The sequence below is a fragment of the Hemibagrus wyckioides genome, linkage group LG07, assembly GCF_019097595.1.
Source record: "Hemibagrus wyckioides isolate EC202008001 linkage group LG07, SWU_Hwy_1.0, whole genome shotgun sequence".
NCBI lineage: Eukaryota > Metazoa > Chordata > Actinopteri > Siluriformes > Bagridae > Hemibagrus > Hemibagrus wyckioides.
Window position 1 is genome coordinate 8,329,658 of NC_080716.1, and position 25,339 is coordinate 8,354,996.

A 25,339-nucleotide genomic window follows, 5' to 3' on the forward strand; every position below is an offset into this window, starting at 1 on the left:
GGTTATGTGTCTTTTTATACAGCGTATAAAACCTTACACTGACTCTGTGGTAGCATCTGGCATTTTATTTTTTTTTCTGGTGGGGCAGTGGGCATCTCTGCTGCACACAGGAAGAGAGTGGATAAAATCGTAAAGATAAAGATCTGTCCTTCGATGCAATCTCAATCCAGTGGAAGAAAGGAGGATGATAGCCAAGCTATCATGTATGTTGGAGAATCGACTCTCACCTCATGCATGAGACTCTGGGCAGCTCCAGAAGTGCAGACTACTTCACCCCAAGTGTGTGAGAGAGCAGTACCGTAGATCTTACCTCCCTGCTGCTGTGAGACTGTACAACCAGCACTGCTACCAGCAGACCCTTCCACAACCTGGACAACACATCATTGGGATTTCTACTATATAAGATTACAATTCATTATTATTATTATTACTAATTCAATCCAATTCATTTTATTTGTATAGTGTTTTTAACAATGGGCGTTGTCTCAAAGCAGCTTTAAAGAAGTAGAGAAACAGAGAAAGAAAAAATACATATATTTACAAGTTTAAACTTACTATTTTATCTCTATTTTATCCCTAATGAGCAAGCCTGTGGCTATGGTGCCAAGGAAAAACTACGTGTGATGATATGAGGAAGAAACCTTGAGAGGAACCGGGCTCAGAACGGATCCCATCCTCATTTGGGTGAAACTGGAAAGTAAATAATGTAACTGTAACTGATTAATGTCCTTTCTACAACAGCAAACAAGAGCTCATGGGGAACTATTAGGTTAGTGTAGTAACTGAGCCCATTATAGACATTAATTCCTTGCTGTCGCAAGCTGACAGATCTAACGGCACATCCGTGACAGTGTGAAAGTCCCCAAGTGGCTCTGTCCACAGCTGTCTCCTAGTCACAGGCTGTCCACACAGATCCATTCACAGCATCAGTGAGCACCACCAAGCACTGAGACTCCGACCAGGGGTAGAGCCAGTGATCACACTGTAAACTCAGAACACTGGGAGCTCTGGAGTGGGACATAGAGTTCGATGGAGAAAGACAGAGGGAGAGAGAAATATATTAGGTATGCTTGTGATCGTGGTGATGTTTAAAGACAATGTAGATTAAGTGTAAAGTGCAGGCAGGGACTCCGGCAAGACTAGCCAAGACAGCATAACTAAAAGGGAGAGCCAGAAGTTGACAGACATGAAGGCTTCCTGGGACATAAAGCATCCAACCACTTCACAGTCAGCAAACCTGAGCGACTTGTGAGGGTGGTAAGATGACAGCATCCAAACATCCCAGTACACCAAACACTCTATGACCATGAATCTTCCAGATCTGCTCCTTTACCTAAGAAAAACTATACATTGAAAGCTTCACTAAACAAATGTGTCTTTAGCCTAGACTTAAACATTGAGACTGTGTCTGAATCCCGAACACAATTTGTTAGGCTGTTCCATAACTGTGGGGCTTGAGGTATTACCAAATAAACAGCAACCTTGGATCGGAGTAGGTGTGGCAGATCATAAACAACCAAAAGATCACTCAGGTACTTTTACTAGTCCATATTATTATTATTATTATTATTATTATTATTATTATTATTATTATTATTATTATTATCTTCTGTATATTTAAATTTTATATTTATATATTTATCTGTTTGTCTTTTTAAATCTATAATATCAGTTACAATTTATAAAAGTCACTTTGTCTTGATATTATCCTTTTCTTTAGCTGCTATACCTTTACCGCTGCAACCTATGCAAATTTCCTCGCTGTGGGCCGAATAAAGAATGAGAAATGGAGAAAAAGGATTGTTGAATTTTTTAGTGACGCATTTATGAGTACTGTGTTCACATTTACAAAGCTCTTCACACAGTTAGAGCAACAACAGTCTATGTGGACTAAATTGTATATCACCTTTCATTGTTTTGACACAAAGCATTAAATAACCTCAACTTTCAGCTTCATCTATTCTTTTCTCGTTCAAACTCACCCTTTAACAAAACTATGTGTATCTACAGATCTACATTTACATTCTGTTTTCAAAACTAATCAATATCATTAAAAACAAGCAGATTATTTGTCTAATGAAATATATTTATTTAAAGTTGTAAACATTTAAACATAGAAACCAATAGATTAAAAAATAAATAAACTAATAAAGAAGTAAAGTTTATTATTAAGTAAGTGAATTGTTAAAGGATTAAGTATATATTAATATATAAGTGTAATTAAAGTAAATTAGTGCATTAAAGTGTATGTGTTAACAATAAGAACACCATAATAGTCATTTTTATTACAGTCATTAATAACGATAACAACAACCAATAATAATAATAATAATAATCGACATCATCATCATCATCTCCGTGACCCCAATCCGCACGTGGGGTCGCATCTCTTCATCTTTGACGTCATCTGCGTCATCGCTGCTGTAGAGTGGTTTATTTGTATTTAAACTGGCTCCATGGTGATGACGCTGTTCATCGAGTAGTTTCAAGTCAAAACCTGCATTGAGTTTCTGCGTGGCAACAGATAAACATCGTCTCCATCACCACAACTCTACAGATCTACAACTCTACAAGTCAACTCTACAACCAGCGACTTTCAACGAAGGACTTCTGACCACACCATGTCTATCCGAGGATTTCTTCAGGGACTGAAGAACTGGACTCTGGGTGAGATCGCCTGTGCTGCGGGTCTGGTCACTCTGTCTGCCGGTGCGGGATACTTCATTTACCGCAGCCTCCGGACAGAAAGAGCTCCTCCTGACCACACTGAGCTTCCTCAAGGTAGGAGGAGCTTTATCCTACCTCGTGACTTTAATGTCTCACTGATTTTACAATGAATCCAGTAGAAGGTACAGTGTTACAGTCTAATGTTATGTAGCTAACAAGCGACCTCATCTACTGCTAACAATTAGCCTCATGCTAGTTATCGTGCTAGCGAACTTGGCTACTGGTTTAAATTACACAATAAAGTCCTTAAACTTGGTTCAAGAATGTATTTTATTTCTACAATGAATAATTTACCCTGTTAGTAGGTCACTTTTAACAGCCCTGGCTACTGGTTTTACACTAAATCATGCTTAGCCTTGTGATTCTCCAGCTAGCCGGCTAACAGACTTTAGCCGATTTTTAGCGATTTAAATGTCACTGTAATAGTTGGACTAATCATATCTACAACTTATCATATTCTCAAGCTCTAGAGAACCTGTCTATTTGTTGTAATTATTACGCAATTAATTGGTAAATATAATATAAATATAATGTTTAGCCTAATGTTAGTTAAGCTGCTAGCTTAACTTGGCTGTTGGTTTAAAAACACTAAAATCCTGAACCGAGTTGATGAGCTTGAACAACGAGAATTTCATTTATTTCTACAATATAATATTCATCCCCATTAAAAAGTGACTTTTAACAACCCTGACTACTGGTTTTACACTAAATCATGTTTAGACTACTGATTAATCAGCTCTCCTAAAGGGCTTGGTTACAGGTGTATGTTATCTACCTAGAGAACTTCACTAATCATTTTATTTACACAATATCATAGTGAGTATGAAGCTAGTTAGCTTGATGAACTCAGTTTTAATAATTACACAGTATAATATTTGTATAGATTTGGGTGGCGGATAGGGGCAGGAGGTTTTAGAGAGTTTAATCAGTTCACATGTACAGTGAATTTACACAATCTGACTGCTACAATTTGTCTGTTTCTTCACAAGTTAACTAATTATCAAACTTGACAGGTTATTAAGCATTAATAGGAAAGTTTGATGTTGTGTAATTGAAGAGTCAGAATTCTGAGTCCCATAAAAGTGATTTTGTTACAGAGCCTGTGGATGTGCTGGGGGAATCAGTAGGTACTCCCTCTGTCCTCCAGGTATGTGTCTGATAAATAGTAATATTTAACTTCATTTGAAACCTGTAGGTCACTTTTGTCTAAGTGTGTGTGTGTGTGTGTGTGTGTGTGTGTGCACGTTAAGGTCGTTGAGCCAAACCTGCAGCTGCTGCCCCCCGAACCTCAGGACGAACCTTCAGCTGTCATTCTGGTAAACAAATCATTCATTTATTTACTAAAACCAATCAATAGATTTTACAAGGTTGTGTTTACTGTAAAGAATGTTAGTATGAATCTGATTTGATAAGAAGCACTTATGATCTTCATGCTCTCCATTTCACAGCCGCTCGATGCTGATGAGCCGAACAACGCCTGCCGCGATGTCCAGTGCGTGTCTGCAGACTCCTCCCTCTCCCAGTCTGGGGTATTCTACAGTGCTGCAGCTGAGATACAAACACACAAACACCCTTCTTTACAAGTTCTAATGTTTAGTTTTGTTTCTCTATTTCTAGCCAGTGGACATTAGAAGAGACATAGCTGGAATGATAAGGGGTCCAGAGAGTCGGCTCTACTGCTTTGACACTGCAGAGACATGCTGCTTGACTCTCGAGGTAATCACAGTCTTTATTACTCTGGTGAAGGGAATGGACATTTTTAAATTGACATGGTTTTTAGCATTATGTTGAAATGTTGATCCTGAATTTCATCTAATTGTCATTTGCAGGGATTCCCTTATTATACCAGCTATGAGGGGTAGATTCACTGGCATTCAGGTAAGGGACTATTCATTGTGGCATTGTAAAATTATGGTAATTATGCGTGACTAATTTTGTTTGTGTGTTTTAAGGTTGTTGAGCCAACTGTTCAGCTGCTGCCTACTGAAGAAGACCAAGACTCTTCACCTGTTTTTCTGGTAACCAGAGCTTTAAGGAAAGCTATAGAATATTAGTATGAAGCTGCTATGATCAGAAGCATTCACAATCTTCCTGCTTTTCTTTACACAGCCACTGATGCTGGTGAGCTGATCAGCGCCCACCGAAACATACAGTTCCTCTCTTCAGACCCCTCCATCTCCCAGTTTAAGGTATTCTGCAGTGCAGCAACTGAGATACAAACACACAAACACCCTTCTTTACAAGTTCTGATGTCTAGTTTTGTTTCTCTATTTCCAGTCAGTGGACATGAAGTCCTACTTCTTGGGGATGATAAGGGGCCCACAGAGTCGCTCTGTGTTGGTTTAAAACCACCACGACACACTGCTTGACTCCACCTGGTAATCACACACTTGATTATTCTGAGGAAGAGAATTGACCTTGATGATTATTAGATGCTCACGTTTGTGAAATAGATCTTGAGTTCCATCTATTTGTCATTTGCAGGGATTTCCTTATCACACCACCATAGAGGATTGTTTCTCTGGCATACAGGTAAGGGATTATTCGTTGTGGCATTAGGAAACTTTTGCTAATTGCAGTGACTAATTGTGTTCACTTTAAATTGTTCTTTAAGTCTGAATCTGGGAGGGTTACAGAGTTCATCTCCTGTAACCGAGTGGAGACATCGCTCATCGTGCCACATTATAACACGGTAAATTTATTGCACTGTCATGAAGTGTATATTGTAGTTAGTAACTTTGGAATTTTGTCAGATGTACTTTTATTTGTCTGCAGTGACAATATATTTTTTATTCAGCACAAAATCGTTAAAACGGTAACTTGCGATTACCTGTATGTGGCTGGAGATGGGCAGCTGTACACCTCCACCTGGGAGTATGACCAGAACGACTCTGAGGTAATTCCGAGTTTCAGATCTGATGTGTATCTACATATGTTGCTATTCCCTGATTCGATGCTGTAAAACTTACTGTGTGAGTTTTAATGATTTAATGATTCGGATTGCAGGAGAATGAGGAGGAGGTGGAGATGGAGGTGCCCTTTATTTGGTACGATACTATTCACTGTTTATTGATGTAACAGTGTATTGTATGTTTAACACACACTAAGCATTTACATCTCTTCTTCCTTAGCTGCCATCTCTTAGAAAGAGGGGTGACTGACTTCGGCCTGAAGGTGCCCGCTGTCCGTGAGGCGCTCGCTGTGAGTAAAACCTTTCTTCAGCTGCTGTTATTGCGCAGATAAAGTCCACTCTGCTTTAACGTATATTGTGTGCTGTCTTATATTCAGACTTTGCTTGCCAGCATCCACATCCAGGACTTCTTGTTCGTGGTGGGAAAAAGGATTGTCATGCGACTGGCAGCAGCTAACAACCAGGTGACTTTAGAATGATGAAAGACTGTTTGATTTTTGTGATGAACATCCTTTCAGTTACTCAGTCATAGCCAAAGTGAGTTACAGAGATTTTCTTGTTTGTTTGAACAGGATGTAGTTGGTGTGCAGTTGGCATACGAGGCCCTGATTCGATTCCTGAGGACGCCTTCATATCAGGATTCGATTAAAGCAGAGCTCTCCGGGCCCGATGTAAGCTAATAAACGCCTGTGTGAAATGACAGATGTTTAAACAGAAAAGATTTTGATAATATAGAAAACTGAACGTCAATATGTGAGGCTAATTTCTTTTGTACCTTTACTCCTCTGTGCAGGTCTACCACTACAACTTCCTGGATATTTTTATGAGCTGATTCTCTTCGGCTTCTTTTTAAAAATGGCTCAACACCTCAGCTAGTAAGTGTCTCATCAGGGGGTTTAAGTTTCAGAACATGGTCTATTTTACCTCATTTTGATTTCCCTTATTTTTTAATCCTGATAAAACATGGCATTAATGAAGTCTGTTGTCTTTCTTTTCTAAAGTTTAAGGGAGGATTCTTGGAGCGCCTGCTTCAGCTCATCAGCATGTGGGATATAGACGTGTGGGAGCCTGCAGCAGAGCTGTACTTCAAAGTGCTTATTGTAAGTGTTCCAATATCTTCTGATGCCACGATACACAAATTCTCAGGATTGTACCTTAAACTCAGTGACACTATGTTGAATCTGTGTGTCATTTGTCAATAGGATCACCTTACACAGCTTTTTGAAGTACTGTTCACTCAGCCTCTGGAGCTCTACAGCAACCCAGCAGCCTTAGCCTCCATAGTTCAGATTCTCGTCCAGCAGCACGTCCAGCAGATGATGAACATTTTGGAGAAGCTCTGAGCAATGTCTTTCCTTTGCCCTCTTCATCTTTTCTTCCTCTGTTTCATTTCATATTTCTTCTTTTCTCTCACTTCTTTTTCCTACATTGCTCAGGCTCTCCATATACGTGAGTATGAATTAATTTTATTTCTATTTTAGATTAATGTAATATTTTTAAAATCTCTTTTTTTTTTCCTACAGGTTGTACAGTGAACCCCAGGACTGAAGAAGGGCTTAACCCTATCTTAAGATCCCTTATCCCTTAATAATCATCCCTTATTAATCTATCCCTCTATTCCTGTCCCACTCTCCCATTCCCATAAATACCCTATAGTTCATAAATAGATAAATAGAATTGATTGTAAATAAACTTATATCTGTATAGTGCTTATATGCTTTATTTTAATAAATTTTTATATTTGTTCCTATTTCAGTCTCATTCTGAGTATTTTTAGTCATCAGTATATCTGTATATTTTTCCTTTAAAAAGCAACACAAAATGAATTTTTCACTTACATACAGATCCTTTTTAAAGAATTTCACAGTCTTTAAATGGTTCACTAAAATGTAAAATAGCATTTTATATTATATAATGTATTTATGTATTATATAATATATTATTTAATCTAAAAACACAAGCATGAACACAATGGCAGAAAAGAATGGAGCTCCACATTGAAGTGATAAAACAAGATGAAGGTCTTACAATACACTATACAGTTACTGGGGTGTGGTATAAATAAAAACATGAGGTAATTATCATTAATTGGTATTCATAGTAATGTAAATAATGGGATAAGGCCTTCAACCTTCCCTCTGCTCTGTTCCCCACCTTTTCTACATGAGGTATCATGCTGACCAGAGAAAGGGTCAGTGTACTGCTCATGATTTTTGAGTCAGTGGTAAACACAAGTCAGTGTCATAGGAAGTCTCTTTCTGTTCCCATCCTCTCCTGTCTTCACTACAGCCATGTAAGTTAAATAGCTTGTTCTCTTTCCATAGACAATTATGTACTCTTTATCTTGTCTTAGGCCTACAGACTGCATAATGCAGATTTATCCCTGTATAACTGTCTGTTAGACACATTTCAACAGTATCCATCTGACCAATAACCACAAAGAAATAAAAAGTGACATTCTTTACTTCTGCTTCATTCTTGATTTACTATTGTTGCAGTTCCAAGCTGCTTGATAAAACAACAGAAAAGAGATGTTGAAATGAACAATTCAGAATACCTTCAGAGGACCTTGTATTATATAAAGCTGCTATAAAAGTGCATGTGCAGAAATAATCACTCCTCATGGAAAGTTTATTGAATAGAGTATTAAGAAGAAGAAGTATTATAATGTGTGTGTGTGTGTGTGTTGTTTCACAAAGACAGTAAGACAGTACTTAGACAGTAAAGTCTGATCCTGAGGTTGATGAGATGAATGTGTGGGACACTCGGATGGATTATCATAAAGGAGATTCACTGTGAATACCACAATTTTCACAGTTTTAGTTAAGCTGTTCTTATTAAAATGATCGTTTTTATTTATTAATCTTTAGGAATTCACTGTTTAAGAAGTGATCTATGAGCAGTAGATATAAAGAGCTGTGCAGTAACTCCAGAGGAACTGAAAGCCATTATTGAGCTGAGTGAAATTTAACAGTTTTTTATTTTTTATTTTATTAGCAGTAACAACAACAAAAAAGTCTATTTTTAAGAATTTATCTTCAGATGTTTAATATAAAAGCTGTTTCCTGGTTGACAGGTAATTTCTTTATTTTCTGCTCTCTGGTTGAGCATCGCCTGGCTTGCTTTCTACAGCTTCAGCCTCAGCTTCTTCCTGAACCATGTTTTCAGCCTCATCCACTTCTAAAAAAATTAGCATTTTAAATGTGGTGTAATGTTTAGATTGTATTCACTGACACATATAAAATGTTGCACTTCAATTCCTCATTAATTTAATATCAGCAGATCTCCAGGTACATTACCGACATCATGACATGATATTAAGATTCGATTCGATTCGATTCGATTCAACTTTATTGTCACTGCACATGTGGGTACAAGGCAATGAAATACAGTTAGCATCTAACCAGAAGTGCATTCTCGCAGTGCAAATAATTAGCATATATAATCAGTATATAAACAAATAAATAATTTGCATATATAAACAATATATAAAAATATATAAATAATTTGCATATATATACAGTATACAGAGGGAGGTAAATTCAATGAGTGCAAATGAGCAAATGATTATAGGTGGTGCAATAAAGAATGTATTGTATACCATGAAAACAATTAAATATGTAAACAGTATTCAGAGAAGGAGGTATGTACAATGAATGCAATGATTTAGATGTATGCCGTGAGGAAGATATTGTTTACCATGGTAAATATTTGTGTATGTAAACTGTATACAGAAAGCTTCCTGTAAGTGTCCTCGATCTTAGGAAGTGGAACTCCTATGATGCGTTGGGCAGTTTCACCACCCTCTGCAGCGCTTTCCGAGCTGACACAGTGCAGTTACCATACCAGACAGTGATACAGCCAGTCAGGATGCTCTCGATGGTGCAACAGTAGAAGTTCACCAGGATGTCTGAAGAGAGATGGTTCTTCCTCAGAGCCCTCAGGAAGAAGAGGCACTGGTGAGCCTTCTTGACCAGACTGGAGCTGTTGGTAGTCCAGGAGAGAACCTCGGAGATGTGGATACCCAGGAATTTGAAGCTGTGGTGTCACGGTCCACCACCTCTCCATTGATATGAATGCCAAATGAATGCCAGGTGTGTGTCACCTTTCTCATTCCTGAAGTCCACTGTGAGCTCCTTGGTCTTTGCAGTGTTGAGCAGCAGGTTTGTTGTCCAGCGCACCACACAGCACTCAGCACACAGCCTTGAGGTACTCCAGTGCCAAGGATGAGGGTGGAAGAGCATTGGCAATCCATCCGAACATGCTGGGGCCTGTTGGTCAGAAAGTCCAGGAGCCAGTTGCATAGTGATGCATTGATGCCCAGGTCTCCAAGTTTGGTGACTAACTTGGAAGGGATGACAGTGTTAAAGCGTTGAACTAAAGTCCAGGAAAAGCATTCTGGCATAGATGTCTTTATTGTCCACGTGAGAGAGTACTGAGGTGCAGCGCTGTGGATACTGCGTCCTCCGTGCTCCTGTTCTGATGGTAAGCAAATTGATGAGGGTCAAGGGTGGCAGGAAGACAGGTTTTGAGGTGTGCCAGGACCAGCCGCTCAAAGCATTTAGTGATGATGGGGTGAGCGCTACTGGGCGGTAGTCATTCAGGCAGGATGCAGTAGAGTTTTTGGTACCGGCACAATGGAGGTGGTCTTAAGGCAGGTGGGCACAATAGCTAGAGACAGGGTGAAATAAGTCCGAAGGACCCATAGCTCCCAAGCACGTGCTCTGAGGACACATCTGGGGATACCGTCAGGCCTGCAGCTTTCCATGCATTGATCCTGCTTAGTACTCCACTGACATCATTAGTGGAGAGTGTGAGTGGCTGGAAGTCTGCCGGGAGCTCGATTTGATTGCTGGCTCCAGATTATCCCTTTCAAAGCGAGCATAGAAGTTGTTTAACTCATTCAGAAAGGAGATATCAGTAGGGTAAAGGGTTGATGGGCTTGTAGTTGCTAATAGCCTGAATGCCCTGCCACATCTGCTGAGGGATTGGAAGTTGGAGAAGTGTTCTTCAATACTCAGCTTGTAGGTAGTACTTGGCCATCTTAATGCCCGCCTCAAATTGGCCCTGGCTGTACTGTAGGCCTGTGCATCACCAAATCTAAAGGCGGTGTTCTTGCCTTCAGTAAGAGCGAACCTCTTTGTTAATCCAAGGCTTCTGATTTGGGTACATGGTGATCTTTTTCTGGGTGGTGACCCTGTCTGTCGTGGTGTTAATGTAATCCAGTACAGAGGAAGCGTAGCCTTCAATATCCAAGTGGGAACCACAGGTCGCCTGAGTGGCAAACATGCTCCAGTCGGTGTGTTGAAACTGGTCCTGAAGTTCAGAGAGAATATTCATACCTGCTTTGTTGACCTGGACTTTCTTCTTTCCTCCTCCTCATGTCCCTCTCCTGGGCCTTTACTTCCTTTCCTTTTCTTTGATGCTACTTTCCTCAGCAACAGCCTGAGTCTTGGTTTCCTCATCTACTTCAGAAACAAAATCACAATTCACAATTAAAATCTGATAAAAAGTTTTGATTAAATTAATTAAACACAGATAAACTCCATTATTATTGATATTTATTACATAATTAGGAAATAATATACAATGTCAAACACTATCACTAGTGACATTTTTGATTATTAAAAATTTTTTCTTTTTATGAATAAATGATGAATTTGTATTTTTTCATGCTCATTTGTTTAGTTACTTATTTCTTTGAGTATTTGATGTTCAGAGGGATCGTGTGCAGTTTAGTTTACAGTTAAAAAGCTGTATCAGTGTGAGTGATTGCTTTTACAAACTTCTTCTGGAAAGTTACATGATACACAATTTATTTATTTTATTTTATTTTTCAGCTTCTGTCTGCAGCACCTTCAAGCATTTATCTTATGAACATTGTCCATGTCGGTTTTGTGGTATCCTGAACTAAATATTATTATCGCAATGGAAAATGCTTCCTGGATTGACCACTAGGTGTCACTGTGTGATTACTGCTGTTAATATGCTCTCACTAGTTACTGAGAGAGTTGAGTTTTTGGGCTGAAAATGAAGAAAATCTAATCGGTTGTATGCCAGGTTCATTTTTGTTCATTTTACTTACTCATTTTCTGGCTGCTCGTCATTTCAGCTTTGGGTTTTCATAAAGACATTAATATAATTAACATTAAACTAGCATCCAGAGTCTGCTTGTCATACATTGCTGAGAGAAACATGGGGATCATGAGTGTCTGAGAAATTACAAGCTTCTTACAGATTTCTTTTTTTAATGTTAAAGTCAGCCCTGTTCTGTTGTTTATGTCCATAATAGGTAAACATTTCTGTGTCAGAGTTTCATACAGTTAGAGGATGAACTGATTTACATGAGAGCATTGTGTATAACATGCCCCATACAGGAAGTATTTATATTTATACATTTTTATATTGTGTAGTAATTATACTTTTGTTTATCAGGGAGAAAAGAGTTACTGAAGGAGAAGAGGCGAAAAAGACTTAGTTACTTTTCCAAGAACAAAAGGTACAAACCTTTGCATAGTAAACTTTCATATTTAAGCAATGCAAATGTTTTAAAGTCTTTGTAATTGCCTAATGTTTCTAAGCTCTAATTATTACTCATGGATTTTTTAAGGCTTTGGAGAGAAGTAGACTTTGCAGAAGCTCCTGTAGAAAGAATTTGAGACAGTGGTCCAGAAGTAAGTGATGTTTTTATACTAACATACACCAACCAGGCATAACATTATGACCACTTGCCTAATATTGTGTTGGTCCCCCTTTTGCTGTTAAAACAGCCCTGACCCATCATGCACTGTGCACTCTGACACCTTTCTGTCAGAACCAACATTAATTTCTTCAGCAATTTGAGCAACAGTAGCTCGTCTGTTGGATTGGATCACACGGGCCAGTCTTCACTCCCCATGTGCATCAATGAGCCTTGGCCGCCCATGGCTTGTCGCCATTTTACCACTGTTCCTTCCTTGGACCACTTTTGATAGATGCTGACCAATGCAGACCGGGAACACCCCTCAAGAGCTGCAGTTTTGGAGATACTCTGATCCAGTCATCTAGCCACCACAATTTGGCCCTTGTCAAACTCGCTCAAATCCTTACACTTGCCCATTTTCCTGCTTCTAACATCAACTTTGAGGACAAAATGTTCACTTGTTGCCTCTAATATATCCCACCCACTAACAGGTGCCATGATGAAGAGATCATCAGTGTTATTCATTTCACCTGTCACTGCTCACTCAATGTTATGCGGGATCTGTTTATGTATACACACACACACACACACACACTTCACATTCATTTGCATAATTGTGTATTCTTGTTGTTTCTGTTTAGACCACCATCATTGCCAGATGATCAAGGTAAGATCTAAAATTCTTCTGGTAGTTTCCCAACTTTGAATAGATCAGGCATTATTTCTTTGGTTGGTAGACAGTACTTTGGAGGCTATTTTTGTCCTGCAGCTGAGCAGCAGAAGGGAGAAGAAATAAAAGTGAAGAAGTCGAAGAAAGTGTCCAAACGGTAGGCTGAAACATTTATGAATACAACTAGATGTTCTTGCACATGATTATGAGGAAGTGTACAGAACAAAATGACTGCAGTAAAATTCGATGTGTTCAGTCTAATCCATGTGGCTAGAATGCACCTGGATGTAGACTGGCACAGCAGTGCTTTGCACAGGAGCACAAATTGTGTTAAACTGCAGCTTGATGCACAACATCTGTGATTTCTGGCATAACAGCTACAGAAGGTAGTGACTGTTGCTGTGAGGATGTCTGTACTGGATCAGCTAAGTGGCTGATACTCAGAGTTCAGTATCAGTATTGTCAGAAATGGGATTGGTAGCATTAATGCAAAAAAATGGATGATACTTTTGAGGCAAACACTTCAACTTGTGGTTTAGTGCTAACTCTTAGTATACTAACACTTAGGCTCAGGAAAATGAACCATTTTACCACATACCATGTTACATACAGTGCCATGTTGAAAAACAAAAACAGCAATCCAACATGTGGCACTGGTTTAATAAGTTGTGTTACAATATGTATGGTTCAGGAACCCAGAGGAACAACCAGTAAGGAAACAAAACAAGCCAGTGTATATGTGTTTAACAGAACACTCCACCCTGAAAACACATTAAGTTTATACTGAAATATTTGTCATGTGCATAGAGATTGTTTTGGATAACGCTGCATGTTTATTATTCTTGTGAGGCGTTCACAGTTGTCAGTTACTGTAACCAGGCGGACATTACCAGCTCAGTTACTATGACATTTTATAGGACAGAAAAAATCGCTAAGGGATAAATACGTGTAAGCCTTGCTGTAATGTTCAGTATTTACTGTCCCAGTAATGTGTATATCTGCTTCAAATGCTTGATAGTGAGCTGTTTGAAAGGGAAATGGTATCAAACTCAGGCTATATTTTGAGTAGAGATGATGCTGGATGGAACACTGGCTGTTGGCTGCTGATGTGAATATCAGAATCTCCAGTAGTCACAGAGAAGGCCAGAGCATATAATTTACATCATTTTTATACTCATTAAACCACTCAGTGATCCCTCATGCCTTGTAGATATGAATATTGTCATGCTGTAAGATCAGAATAAAATGTTTCATTATATACACACATTACATACAGTAAATATTATATGTGTTTTAGGAGAAGCAGTCTCGTCTGGTCAGACATTTTCATTTCATGGTTGGCCAGGGATTGGAATCTCATCGGACGGAAAAGGAATGATTGATCTGATTGCTGCAGTGCAGAAACAACAACAGCAATCTGGCAACCCCCTATAGTGGTGCACTGCAGGTACACATACACACCCACTCACACACTCAAGCTGCAAACTGATGATTAAAGCTCAGAATTGAAGTGAACAAGAATCCTTGCTGGCTTGGCATAGGACTGATTGAGGAAACAATCCAATTATTTGCAACACTATTATTGTGTGTCAATATATAATCACACTTTCACTGTTTTATATTGCTGTTTTATACACAATAGTTACCACATGTGTTTTGGTTTTAATCAGTGCTGCTGCAAATGACTTGAACGTTCATTGTCCTCAGTAACATTTTGGAGGCGGGTTAAAGCCGAGGGCTTACTGGACGTGAAGAGTTTACGCACTCAGAGACCACACATGGTCCAAACTGTGGTAAGAATCTTTTACACACAAGTGCCTGATTTGTGGAAAAATAACTAGGTCCTGTCACTGTTAGTTTAATACTTCTTATCAATATGTGATAGTGTACTAACATGTAAACAATTATGTTTTTTTCTTTCTTTCAGGAACAGTATGACTTCTGCTACAGTGGTACAAGATTTTGTAGATATTTTCTCAGACGATGCTAATTTCAAATAACTTTTCCTTTCTTCACTTCTGAAAAAACACTTTCACATTTGTTCTGCTTTCAGTTAGAGGAAACTCTTGCTATGGGTTCATAATACTCTATGCACTTGATCTTGATCTTTCTCTTGTTAAGCACTGAAATAAGTGCAGTTTTTTGTACATAAGCAATTCCTCGATTGTGTAACCACATGATAATGATTTGAAACATTTGCGTTTAGACTGTAGTCTCTTTGTGCTTTGTTAAATAATGAAATTGTTTTATTTATATATTTTGGGTACAGGGCTGAATGAGAACATTTTTAGATAATCAACATATATTTTTCATTTGTACATTGCCTGCTACTGTTTTATGTATTATTATTATTATTATTATTATTATTATTATTATTATTGTTGTTGTTGTTGTTATTAGTGAAAAGGAGCAGGTGTTAGGTATTTTGTAAAAATCTGTTTTACTCTGGTATTCTGTATGAAGTCTGTTTAACAAATATTCATTGTTCACAACTGCTAAGTTAACAATTCAGTTTCAGCTGAAAGTCTAGAAGACGCGTTATATTCAGGTATGCTTGTTAAATGGCCCATCATCATTCAGCTGGAATTTCTGCTGCCAAAAGTGGAGCCATTGATACCAAACAGACCCCATTATATTTAGTTTGATTTGGGGATATACAGTTGTGTTCAAAATAATAGCAGTTTGTTAAAAAGAGTAAAGTTCAAAATTTCAATACTGCATAAATGCATTGGGGAAAACTGCACATTCAATTCTAAATCAATACATGAACAAAAATTGATCAAATTTGTTATTACTTTATAGAAAGTGAAGAAAAAGAATATTAGGCTGTTCAAAATAAATAGCAGTGTCTGCATGTTTCTTTACAAAGTCAAATGTTTACAGTATAAACTGAAGAAAAATGCTTGAAGATTTAGCTTTCTTGTGAATCACTGAACTAATATTTAGTTAGTATAACCACTATTTCTGAGAACTGCTTAGCATCTGTGTTGCATGGAGTAGGACTTAACCTATTCCAGCCCAGAGCGACTTGCACTACACACCACAATTCCTCTGCAGTTCTTGGTTTTGCCTCAGAAACAGCATTTTTGGATTTCACCCAAAAGTTTTCTATTGGATCAAGGTCCAGGGACTGGGCTGGCCACTCCATAACTTTAATCTTGTTGGTCTGGAAGGAAGATGCTGCTCACTTACTGGTGTGTGTGGGGTCATTGTCTTGTTGAAACATCCATTTCAAGGGCATTTCCTCTTCATCATAAGGCAACATGACGTCTTTAATTATTTTAATGTACTCAAACTGATCCATGATCCCTGGAATGCAATAAATAGGCCCAACTTACCATAGTATGAGAAACATCCCCATATCATGATGCCTGCAGCACCATGCTTCACTGCCTTCACAGTGTACTGTGGCTTGAATTCAGTGTTTGGGGGTCGTCTGACAAACTGTCTGTGGCCCCTAGACCCAAAAAGAATGATCTTGCTTTCATCAGTCCAGAAAATATTGTGTCATTTCTCTTTAGGTCGGTCAGTGTGTTCTTTGGCAAATTGTAACCTCTTCAGCCACGTGTCATTTTTTCAACAGTGGGACTTTGCAGGCGCTTCTTGCCGATAACTTGGCTTCACATAGATGTCTTCTAATTGTTACAGTACTCACAGGTAACTTTAGACTTTCTTTGATCACCCTGGAGCTGATCATTGGCTGAGTCTTTGCCATTTTGGCTATTCTTGATCCATTTGAATGGTAGTTTTCCATTTTCTTTCACGACTTTCTGGTTTTATTTGCCATTTTAAAGCATTTGATATCATTGTAGCTGAGCAGGCTATCATTTTCTGCACTTTTTATATGTTTTCCCCTCTCTAATCAACTTTTTAATCAAAGTACGCTGTCCTTCTGAACAATGTCTGGAACGACCCATTTTACTCTGATTTTCAGAGAGAAATGCACAGTACAACATTTGCTGCCTTCGATCCTTAAATAAGGGACACATGTTTGACACCAGTTTTTCACAGACTAATTTACCTCTCTAATTGAACTCCACACTGCTATTATATTGAACACACCCTTTTCAATTAATGATTCAATTACAGAATAAGCAACATGCATGTCATTACTGTTGGGTCTGTTGGTTTTCTATTACTCTACTACACCTACTAGTAAAATATTTGCCATGAAGAAATATAATTTTAAGCAAAACCAGTGATTGATCTGGTTAGTGATGTTGGACTGTTATTATTTTGAACACAACTGTATTTTCTGTGAGCAAAAGCCCTTGTAAAAGCCACTTGACTGTGTCTATCATCTAGTGCTGCTAATATTATGAACAGCAGCTACGCTAATTCTGTTCCACTGTTTCTGTTCCGCTGCACTACGTGGCTCGTAACAGACAAAATCGCCAGGCGTCCTGTTTGCCAGGTCGCTGCCCAAAGATGTCCCCTGCCCGCCCTTCGATAGCTCAGCTGGTAGAGCGGAGGACTGTAGGTGCTTATAAATGGACATCCTTAGGTCGCTGGTTCAAATCCGGCTCGAAGGACAGCTTTTACCAGCCGCCAGGAAGCGCGCCGTTTCAGTGAAAACGAAAAACAGTTCGCTTCCCTGACCGGGAATCGAACCCGGCCGCGGCGGTGAGAGCGCCGAATCCTAGCCACTAGACCACCAGGGAGACACGGACAGGCGGGTGGGCCTCGTGCGGCTGTGCGCAGCACCCAGGATTGGCCTCTAGTGGCAATTTACGGCAATTCCGGATGAGTTACACCTGAGGAAACAGCAGTTTAAACAAATTCGCTTTAAGGTCAACAGAATGTCTGCACAGACTGTCTCAAAAGACTTAAAAGAGGTCCCACCTCTCAGCTGCAGGGTCACCAGTTTGCAGTCTGTCCGAGTCCCCGTGCGTGTACACTCGGTGTTCTCCGGTTTCCTCTCACCTGCAAAAGACACGCCAGTAGGTGGATAGGCTGAAACAAATCGCTATTAGGTATGAGCGAGGGCGTGAATGTGTTTGCGCAGTGCCCTGTGATGAGCTGGCGAGCCATGTGGGGTGTACTGCTAACCGATCAGGTCTAGACGAGAACAGGTATTTCTGTCCTACGGAAAAGCTTTGACATGCAGCGATGCACACAAACGTTCACATCTGCCCGTTTTGGCCCATCGCTTTTGAGGCGCCTGGTTGACAAAGTGAAACCCTGTGCATTAGATAGATAGATAGATAGATAGATAGATAGATAGATAGATAGATAGATAGATAGATAGATAGATAGATAGATAGATAGATAGATTCAACTTCATTGTCATTGCAGAGTGCAGGTACATAGCAATGAAATGCTGTTTAGCATCTACCAGAAGTGCAAATAATAGAAATTCTGCCAATGAACAAGTGCAGATAAATATGTAAATATGTACATCGATAAATAAGGCTATGTCAGAGTGTGCATAGAGAAGTATGTGCAAGTAGTATTTACAGTAGATAATGTGACAGGTGTAATTATAATTGTGCTAAAAATGTGTACATTATGTACAATGTTTGTACAACAGTAACAGATAATATACATATATTATATAGTATGTATAAATATAGTATATGTAAATTCATATAAATAGATAGTCAAATAGATAATACTAGGTGTAATCTATGAAATGGACAATATGTACATTAATTATATTACACACTGAGAAAAACTTATATTATAACAGAATGTACAACAGAATGTTTAACAGAGAAAAATATTATATTAACAGAATGTACAGAGTGGAGCAGAACTGTAAAGTGGTAAGTGTAGAAAGACATGAGTGTCCTAGCGGTGTAGTGTAGAGTTCAGTAGTTTTATGGTTGAAGGAAAAAAACTGGCCCTAAACCTACTGGTTCTGGTGAGGACCTGTATCTCCTCCTGGATGGAAGGTTGAACAGTTTGTGACTCGGGTGGGAGGAGTCTTTGATTATTTTGTGTGCTCTGCGCAGACATCTACTGTGGTGAAGAGACCCAATGGCAGGTAGTTGGGTGCCAATGATGCGTTGGGCGGTTTTCACAACCCTTTGCAATGATTTCTTTTCACACATCGTGGAGCTGCCATGCCACACTGTGATGGAGCTCGTCAAGATGCTCTCAATGATGCAGCGGTAAAAGTTGGTCAGGATCTTGGGGGATAGGTGAACTTTCTTCAGTCTCCTTAGGAAGTAAAGACGCTGTTGCGCCTTCCGAACCAGAGTTGAGGTGTTCAGATGCCAGGACAGATCCTCAGAGATGTGGACATCCAAAAACTTAAAGCTGGAGACACGCTCTACTTCAGACCCGTTGATGTAAATAGGGGAGTGTCTGCTGCTGTTAGATTTCCGGAAGGTCTGGAGAAAGTGCAGGCCACTCCATTTGAAGTACCCCAGCCTCCAGCAGCTGTTCCCTAATGATGCGACCTCGATGAGCCGGAGGATTGTCGTCCATGATGAAGAAATTAGGCCTGTGTTGTTCATGCAGGGGCACAATAACTGGATTAATGATGTTATTCAGGTAGTATTGGCTTGTCACTGTACCATTCACAAGATGTAGGGCAGTTCTGTATTGAGTAGACACACCTGCCCAGACTGTAACACCACCACAACAGTGGCTGATGCATAGCGCTCTCCTTGACGTCTCCAACATCGTTGGCAGCCATCATTTCTGCTCAACGTGAATTGACTTTCATCAGAGAACAGCACTGAGGTCCACTGGTCCCTTGTCCAGCGTAAAAGCTCCCTGGCCCGACGCCTGTGCCTGGTGGTGTGGTCAGGTACCCTTTGCAGGTCGTCTAGCACACAGAACACATTGATGTAAACGGTTTCAAATGTTCTGACATGACACCTGGGTGCCTCTCACCTCCCTTAAATGTGCCTGGAGTTGAGTGGCATTCATCGCATTCATCATGAAGCGGTCATCAATGCGGGATGTGGCCAAAGGACGTCCACTTCTATGCCTTTCTGTGACTCTTCCAGTCTCTCTGTATCTCTTTCGCAACCTGCTGATGACACTCTGTGACACTCTAAGCTCAGTGGCCACTTCCCTCTGAGAACATCCTGTCTGAAGCCTCGCAATGGTGAGGTACTGTTGATCAATTGTTAGGTATGGTCTTGGTCTCATGATGTCAAAATGTGAACAGCATGATGAAGAGGACTGTTTAAATACCAATTCTAATTGAACCAGAAAATGTATTGGTCGATTCATGGATCAAACACCAGTTGTGAATTTTGCCGTTAAGCACCTTGTTAGAAAACAGCAAGTTATGCAAAAAGTACTGAAACACTGAACAGTTGGACATGTGCATTCAAAAGTGTAGAGAAGGTCAAATTAAGTTCACCTGTAAAGGTTATAGTGCATTTTAGGTGCATCCTGAAATTTCACCCGAAAGCCGAATATCCTTAACTTTTTTTTTAATTTATATTAATAAATCTATACTTAATAATATAAATATTGGTAGTTTTTCGTTTATAGATTTCTATACTTTGTTAGTATTTTATAATAATTTATCACTTATGTATATTGTTATGGTGTGTGTCTTGGGCTGTATTATTCTTATCTTTGTAAAAAAAATAAAAAAAGACAATATTTCTAACAGTAGGTCGTACTTAGAAGCCATATTTTGCAGATAATTAAATAATCGAAGTCAACTAACTACACAGGACTTAGAACTTGACTCATTTTGACAGCAGGACTGTTTCTGTAGACTAACAGTTGCCATTTCTAAACAGAATGCAATATTTAATCCTTGTCTGAGGTGGGATTCGAGCCGGGACAGTGTGGATGGGAGGGGGACTTGAATTTTTTCTGATTTGTTTGTAAAAAAGCACATTTTTAAATAAAAATTTACAAAACAGGCGCACATAAATCACACGTGGTATTCTGTCTCTCTTTTGTTTTCTTCCTTTCTTTTTTTCTTCTTTTTTTTTTTTCTCTTTTTCTCTCTTTCCCCTTCTTCCCCATTTTTTTCCTTTCTTCCCCACCCGAAACAGACTATTGTTCCCCAGCTTTTCTAAAAGAGCTTCTGGTAAAAGTCTGCTTTTCTTCAAAGCATTAAACAATACATGAGTAATAATTAGAGCTTAGAAACATTAGGCAATTACAAAGACTTTAAAACATTTGCATTGCTTAAATATGAAAGTTTACTATGCAAAGGTTTTTGTACCTTTTGTTCTTGGAAAAGTAACTGTCTTTTTCGCCTCTTCTCCTTCAGTAACTCTTTCTCCCTGATAAACAAAGTATAATTACTACACAATATAAAAAATGTATAAATATAAATACTTCCTGTATGGGGCATGTTATACACAATGCTCTCATGTAAATCAGTTCATCCTCTAACTGTATGAAACTCTGACACAGAAATGTTTACCTATTATGGACATAAACAACAGAACAGGGCTGACTTTAGCATTAAAAAAAGAAATCTGTAAGAAGCTTGTAATTTCTCAGACACTCATGATCCCCATGTTTCTCTCAGATATGTATGACAAGCAGACTCTGGAGGCTAGTTTAATGTTAATTATATTAATGTCTTTATGAAATGAACAAAAATGAACCTGGCATACAACCGATTAGATTTTCTTCATTTTCAGCCCAAAAACTCAACTCTCTCAGTAACTAGTGAGAGCATATTAACAGCAGTAATCACACAGTGACACCTAGTGGTCAATCCAGGAAGCATTTTCCATTGCGATAATAATATTTAGTTCAGGATACCACAAAACCGACATGGACAATGTTCATAAGATAAATGCTTGAAGGTGCTGCAGACAGAAGCTGAAAAATAAAATAAAATAATTAAATTGTGTATCATGTAACTTTCCAGAAGAAGTTTGTAAAAGCAATCACTCACACCGATACAGCTCTTTAACTGTAAACTAAACTGCACACGATCCCTCTGAACATCAACTACTCAAAGAAATAAGTAACTAAACAAAATAAAAAAAAAGTTTAAAAAAAAATACAAATTCATCCTTTATTAATAAAAAAGTATTATTAATAATCAAAAATGTCAATAGCGGTAGTGTTTAAGACATTGTATATTATTTCCTAATTATGTAATAAATATTAATAATAATGAAGTTTATCTGTGTCAATTAATTTAGTCAAAACTTTATATCAGATTTTAATTGTGAATCATGATTTTGTTTCTGGCCCACGAGATCTGTTGATATTAAATTAATGAGGAATTGATATGAAACATTATATCTGTGTCAATGAATACAATCTAAACATTACACCACATGTAAAATGCAAATTCTTTTCAGAAGTAGATGAGGCTGAAAACTTGGTTCAGGCTGAAGCTGAGTCCGAAGCTGTAGAACCAGAGAACAGCACATCTGCTGTGGAAAGCACCAGCTGTGAAAAGGAGAAGAAGAAATGGACCAAAAAGGGACACGAGGCAGAAGAAAGAAGAAAGTCCGGGTCATCAAAGCAGGTATTAATATCATGTCATGATGTCGGTAATGTACCTGGTGATCTGCTGATATTAAATTAATGAGGAATTGAAGTGCAACATTTTATCTGTGTCAATGAATACAATCTAAACATTACATCATATTGAAAAAGCTAATCAAGATTTTTTTTTAGAAGTGGATGAGGCTGAAAACATGGTTCAGGAAGAAGCTGAGGCTGAAGCTGTAGAAAGCAAGCCAGGCGATGCTCAACCAGAGAGCAGAAAATAAAGAAATTACCTGTCAACCAGGAAACAGCTTTTATATTAAACATTTGAAGATAAATTCTTAAAAATAGACTTTTTTTTTGTTGTTACTGCTAATAAAATAAAAAATAAAAAACTGTTAAATTTCACTCAGCTCAATAATGGCTTTCATTTCCTCTGGAGTTACTGCACAGCTCTTTATATCTACTGCTCATAGATCACTTCTTAAGCAGTGAATTCCTAAAGATCATTTTAATAAGAACAGCTTAACTAAAACTGTGAAAATTGTGGTATTCACAGTGAATCTCCTTTATGATAATCCATCCAAGTGTCCCACACATTCATCTCATCAACCTCAGGATCAGACTTTACTGTCTAAGTACGATGGTTTGTGTTGAATTTTGTGAAACAACACACAGACACACACACACACACACACACACATTATAATACTTCTTCTTCTTAATACTCTATTCAATAAACTTTCAACAAGGAGTGATTATTTCTGCACATGCACTGAGTCGTCTAACAGGAAGGTGGTCAGTTTTAACCTTTTGAAGGCAGCTCGACCAAACAGCGTGTTCAGGGCAACCTCTCAATGGAACAGTCACTAATCCCCATGTGAAAAAAAACACTGCACTACTCTTCCAGTCGTGAAAAAGCTTGACAGGGTCTTTACCACCGTAGACCATTCACAGACTTCCAACTGAACTAAAAATGGAAGAAAAATTTCATAGGGCACCAACAATATGTATATAGCTCGTGTATGTTGGAGTAAAATGTTTCTTTAGGATCATGGTGTAACAAATAATTTCTTGTTGAAAACGTGGCATTCGAAATCAACTTCTCTTTTTTTAACAGGATCTGACATTTTTAGGGGTAGCTGACCAGCAATAATGTGCCAGCATCACCTGTTGCTGTTCAGACACGCATGCACGTCCATAGGTAAATAATAAAACGCCAGGCTTTTCAAAATAAAAGCAAAACAGTTGTATTGCGTGCACAACATAAATACTTGTTCATTTATGTTTAATGTCTTCTTCCCATAGTGCATCCTGGTGCCATGTGTTCCCCAGGTAAGCGACTCACACGCACCCAGGCATCCATGTGATGTAAAAGAAAACGTGATTCATCAGACCAGGCCACCTTCTTCCATTGCTCCGCGGTTCAGTTCTGATTCTCACACGCCCATTGTTAGCGCTCTTGGCGGTGAACAAACTGTGATGCACTGTGTATCCTGACACCTTTCTATCAGAACCAGCATTAACTTCTTCAGAAATTTGAGCAACAAATTATATTTCAATTTTCACTCCTGAAAAATCAATACTTTCAAATCCTCAGTACTTCTTTCATCCCTGATCTTTTCCTCCAGTTCACCTTTTAGACTGCAATATTCTGCCACAGAAGAGAGCATCATGTTTTGTGCTGCATCACATGTGCACATCTGGTCCACAGTGTCAGTGTAAAATGCCATTATTTGTTTCTGTAATAGCCTGGATTAGCATATTTATTTTTACATTCAGATGAAGAATGTTCAGATTGATGGCCACTGTCACCTGCAGTGAACTATGATGTGTCCGGCGTGTGCTGGGTTAACACGCTTGACTTTCTTAAGAAACTTGAGCATACCGATAGGCGAGAGTGGAACACCAAAATAAAGCCAGCTGGTGAAGTGGAGATGTGTGACCAACCTCACGGACCTGCAGCCTTCTGGAGATTGCTAGGATCACGTACATCAAGACATGTGCACATCATTTCTATGTAAAAACTACATATATGAAACTCCTCACACATCACCATGAGCCAATGTATATACCTTAGAAACATTGCCAAGCTTAGGAACAATTTATATGTATCTGATGCAGAAAAGCTAGTTCATCCATTCCTGACCTCCAGACTGGACTATTGTCATGCATTACTAGGTGGTTGTCCTGCATTCTCAATAAACAAGCTACAGTTAGTCCAGAATGCAGCTGCCAGAGTTACCAGATCAAGAAAATATGGTCATATAACCCCAGTATTACCATCCCTGCACTGGCTACCTGTTAAGTTTAGATTTGATTACAAACTAACACTACTTGTGCTACTACTTTACTTTACTACTACTAAATAGTTTAGCTCCCACGTATCTAGCCAGTCTTCTGACACGCTACAATCCACCGCGCTCTTTAAGATCACAAAACTCTGGACTTCTGGTAGTTTCCAGAATATCAAAGTCTACAAAAGGGGGTAGAGCGTTTTTAAACTTTCCCATAAACACACTCCTAAACCTTGTGGACAGCCTTCCCAGAAGAGTTGAAGCTGTTATAGCTGCAAAGGGTGGACCGATGTCATATTGAACCCTATGGATTAGGAATGGGATGTCACTTAAGTTCATATGCGAGTCAAGGCAGGTGAGCGAATACTTTTGGCAATATAGTGTACCTTAGAAACATTGCCAAGCTTAGGAACAATTTATATGTATCTGATGCAGAAAAGCTAGTTCATCCATTCCTGACCTCCAGACTGGACTATTGTCCAGAATGCAGCTGCCAGAGTTCTTACCAGATCAAGAAAATATGATCCCTGCACTGGCTACCTATTAAGTTTAGATTTGAATACAAACTAGCACTACTTACGTACAAAGCTCTAAATAGTTTAGCTCCCACGTATCTAGCCAGTCTTCTGACAAGCTACAATCCACCGTGCTCTTTAAGAACACAAAACTCT

General features: G+C 38.8%; 2 non-coding genes across 2 annotated transcripts; one reads left to right on the forward strand and one right to left on the reverse strand.

Annotated features, from left to right (window-relative positions):
- The first annotated feature begins 17,433 nt into the window (after positions 1-17,433).
- On the forward strand, positions 17,434-17,522 carry trnay-gua (transfer RNA tyrosine (anticodon GUA)). Its single transcript is given in 2 exon segments — positions 17,434-17,470; positions 17,487-17,522. It is a non-coding gene; the product is annotated as a tRNA-Tyr (tRNA).
- Positions 17,523-17,580: 58 nt separating this feature from the next.
- trnae-cuc (transfer RNA glutamic acid (anticodon CUC)) lies at positions 17,581-17,651 on the reverse strand. The gene has a single exon. It is a non-coding gene; the product is annotated as a tRNA-Glu (tRNA).
- Positions 17,652-25,339: the final 7,688 nt, after the last annotated feature.